The sequence below is a fragment of the Castor canadensis genome, chromosome 1 (assembly GCF_047511655.1).
Source record: "Castor canadensis chromosome 1, mCasCan1.hap1v2, whole genome shotgun sequence".
In the NCBI taxonomy this organism is placed as follows: Eukaryota; Metazoa; Chordata; class Mammalia; order Rodentia; family Castoridae; genus Castor; species Castor canadensis.
In genome coordinates, this window is record NC_133386.1 from 31,044,486 (window position 1) to 31,047,956 (window position 3,471).

General features: G+C 35.1%; 1 pseudogene; it reads right to left on the minus strand.

Moving 5' to 3' along the window:
• Positions 1 to 558: 558 nt before the first annotated feature.
• On the minus strand, positions 559 to 1,605 carry LOC109686897 (trace amine-associated receptor 9-like; annotated as a pseudogene).
• Between the last annotated feature and the right edge of the window lie 1,866 nt (positions 1,606 to 3,471).

Here is a 3,471-nt window from a genome sequence, read left to right on the forward strand (position 1 = left end):
TTAATCAAAAGACTTCATTTATGGAGGGCTACAAGAAAAATAGAAAAATCAGCAAGAAAGAGTAGATCTTAAGTGTATTCTCCATTTACTGATGTGGGTAAAGTCTTGAAAACAGTCAATTCATCTAAAAGTTACACTATACAGAGTACAAGCGAAGAGCATAGTGGATATATTTAATTCCTTCAGATTGTTTTCCAAGTCAGACAGGAACTTTTCTTCCCTCTATGTATTTTGGACAACTGAACACTAATTATGAGTGTGAAGAAAACTATAGAGATTCAAGTTATTGAAAAAGCAAGTATGAATTGCAGTTCAAAGGTAGAAAATGAGAAAACCATCAAATAACACTAAATGAGAAGGGATCAACAAATCTTATTCATCTGCCACTAAATTCTAAAAAGGGCCAGGACACATGAAGAAGAAAAATGCCTTACAAATGTTGAATGTAAGACTCCCTTATTTGGTAAATTATTACATTTGCCTCTCTAGATCCAAAGTGTTTATTTTTGCACTTGACCTTAATTCCAAGTTTGTGTTGAAATCTCTGTGGTGATCTTTTTAATCTATATCTTCTTCATCAGAAAATAGATTAGTTGTTGATGAATCACTCCTTAATACTTTGCCACTTACAATGAGTTTCATTGCCTCCTGAAACCAGGGGTAAGAAAAAGCATATATTAAAGGGTTCATGGCTGAATTATAATAAACATACCACACTACTATCTCATAAACATAAGGGGGAGTTATGAAATTCATATAAGCATGAATCATTGCAGCAATAATGTATGGTAGCCAAGAGATCAGAAATACTGCCATAGCGACCCCCACGTTTTGGCAGCCTTTCTCTCTCTTTTAGCTCGTCTTTCCGTGTAAGTCTCTGAGGAGGAGTGAGCTTGGCTGGCTGTACTTTCTATCTTCCTAGCCTGATGCTTAGCCACCAAAAATATCTTATGGTCTGTAAACACCATGGCCACAGTGGGTAGAAAAAAATAAAAGAAAACAAAGCAGAACCTAATTTTAATTCAGTGGAGTCTGGCGGCCTCCCACACAGGTCAGAGCAACAACTAATTCCTTAATTCCTTCTTCACTGGCTCTAGTGTAAAAGATAGAAAAGCTATATGTGACAGAAAAGAACCAAGAGAGAACAATGCATATTCCTGAAACTGATGCAGTGAACTTGGTTGGATAGGTCAGTGGATCAGTAACAGCAATATATCTATCAATAGAGATACAGCATAAATGAAATAAAGAAGCAAAACAGAAGGAAGAATCAAAACATGTATGAAATTTGCAGTAACTCTCCCCAAAGTACCAGCAGCTCTCTACAGACCTCACTGTGCTGAAGGGCATCACTGTGACTCCCACCAAGAAGTCAGCACAGGCCAGGGATCTAATGAGAAAGTTTGTAGGTGTGTACAGCTGTTTGAAGTGAAGGATAGCAATAATGACCAGTAAGTTTCCAAATACAGCCAGCACTGCCCCCAAACCAAGGACTATGTACAGGATGGCTCGAGGACCTGGTAAATAAGAGGTTCTAATGCAAGACCCTTTCACGTTCTCATAGCAGAGCTCCACAGCTTCAGCTTGGGAGAAATTGTTCACCATTTCCTTCTTGCTTGGATTATTTTAAAGTTCTCAAATTCCTCAAATAATGGCTTAAAATAAGAAGGAGATGGCAACTTCAAAAGCATCTGGGAGGCAAAAAAATCTCTAGTTAAAATTAATCTTTATAACAATTTTTTGCATACGATCTATAATATTTTGGTCTTTCCACAAACTACTCCAAAGTTTTAAAAATACTTAGAGTGGGAACTTGTTGCAGAAAGCCATTAAAATACAGTCAAATATATTGCTAAATAAATGACCAGCAATGCACTGAGTTCAATGTATACAGCACATAATATAATTTGCTAACTATAAGAAGTCAGTTTGTGTGTGTATCCCTTTACCTTTTGAAAATCTAATCTTTAACAATCTGAGTTGAGAAATAGGGAGGTTACTAAAGACTGAGCTTTATTTCCTAGATCATCTCCCCTAAGTAGCCACTTCAACAATAATGGCAAACTAGACTTCAGTTTTTCAAGAAGGAAGAAATAAATTATATCTCTTTCAAATTATAATTTCAAAATCCCAGGAGTATAGAGTGAAGACTAAGGAAGTTTACTCATAACAGCTTTAAACATACTTTGGGAATACATTTTTTTATTGCTTATATTTTCAGGGTTTATAGGCTTTTCTATTTTTATTTGTGGTTTGCACAGCTTGAAAAGATTTGGAGAACTTTCTATCAAATTAACATTAATATAATCAATTTAAAAGCATTTTTCAGGATAATTGCCAGTTTTAGGTGTTCAAAGTAAATAAGAATTTATTAAAATAATTGGTAACTCACATAGCACTTCACCTGTCAATCTTTAAAAAAAAAAAGGCAATGTAGTTTTAAAATTACCATAGAGGAGTAGGCAACAATGAGAGGGCTGAAGTGGTATTTTCAATTTAGCCATGTCCCTGGATTGCCATGTGGTCATCCAAGGTTCAAATAGAGACCAAGCTAGTTTCTCAAGGTGTTTGAATTTGTACTTATACTGAGACAAATGGTCCAAAGAATGTTTACAGAGTTCACCTAATAAGTCAATAATTGATTTTTACTTTGTTAACCAGCCATAAATGCAACATTCCATCTGAATCTTAATCTTGAAGCTGGAGACTGGACATTTACCCCATGCCATATGTGTGGGCTCTGTTAACGGTATACGATCCTAGGAAAAGTTGTTTCATAAGTGTCTTAAAAATTGCCCTTCCCTAGAAGTAGAGACACTTGTGTAGAGATGAGCACTCTTAAGATCTGAATCTCTCCACTTAATACTTTTTACAAGTAAGAGGAACTAAGGCTTCTCAAAAAAACGTTTCTCTCAGTAACAGGACAGAGAAAGACAGAGGTATAGAGAGAAAAAAATCCATTTTTATTCCAGAAACTAAGGATAATGTTTCCAGAGTTAAAGGGGTACTACTGTATAAAATTTTAATGATCTGAGTTGCAAAATAATTATGGAGAATAAAAAATATTATGAGTCATTAAAAATGGGAATCAATTAGACCATGAGATTAGATAGATAGATAGATAGATAAATAGATGATAGATAGATAAATAGATACATAAAGGAGGGCTCATCCTAGCAATAGACAGTAACAATACACATGAAGAAAGTGCTAGATTGGGAACATCATAATTTTGGAATAATCAAATTAATATTGGTTCAACAAGAATCATCAGTGGATGATATCTTTGGTGAGAATTGGGTATTTAAATGGTTAGAGTGCTTCCAAGAGATTGCTTATTAGTTGGAAAGGCAAAAGCACTACTTATGCAGTGGAGAAATAAAACAGTATCTTGACAAGATGATAAAAATTAGCATCATTTCTGAGGGGCAGGTGGTCAGGCAGGCCTCTGGAAAAGATGCTCAGAGAAAC